Raw genomic sequence first — 760 nt, forward strand, 5'->3', positions numbered from 1 at the left:
ATAAGTAAGATTTAATTTGATTGTTAGCTCCATGACTCATGGAGGTTATATTTTCACTAGCGTTTGTGTGTGTCTGTCTGTCTGTCTGTCTGTTCGTCAACAAGATAACTCAAGAACGGCTGAATGGATTGGTTTCATACTTAATGTGCTGGCAGGGTGTGATGAAAACTGAAAATGATGAGATTTTAGGGTGACTAGCGGCTTCCCTTGTTACTGCAGCGGAATTTGCGGGTCTGTTAGTTAGGGTCCCCTGGCATCTAGTTTAATAATTGCAGAGACGTTTTCGTAAAACAATAACGAAGAGGATAACTCCACAGTATACAGATACGGATTTTGCGTTTGCGGTCGCATGACGCAAACATTCGTGACGCATTTGACAGGGCTTTTACTTGTACTTAGATCCTTCCGTGCCAAGTTGTGTATTCAAACTGCAAAAAGTGTCACAAAATGTTCAAGAAATATTCGTCACATCTGACCTTGATAGCGTCCTGGTTTCGGTGACAGAGAAGGACTGTCTCCACAGCATGGCAGGATCGCACCTCAGGGACCAGTCCGGAGGTTCGTCCGCGTACGGTTTGTACGGTTTGGCGACGTAGTACGTCTGCTGATCCAGCTGGATACACGGGACCAGGTCCACGTCTATGGGCAAGCCGTCCCTGTCCTTTATATTCACCTGTTAGAGATGGGGAATGGGCAACTTTTAAAGTGATAATCTTGCATGATGGAGTCAGAGAAAGTATTCTGGGCTTGAAGCATTTTC

The sequence above is a fragment of the Branchiostoma floridae genome, chromosome 5 (assembly GCF_000003815.2).
Source record: "Branchiostoma floridae strain S238N-H82 chromosome 5, Bfl_VNyyK, whole genome shotgun sequence".
NCBI classification, from domain to species: Eukaryota; Metazoa; Chordata; class Leptocardii; order Amphioxiformes; family Branchiostomatidae; genus Branchiostoma; species Branchiostoma floridae.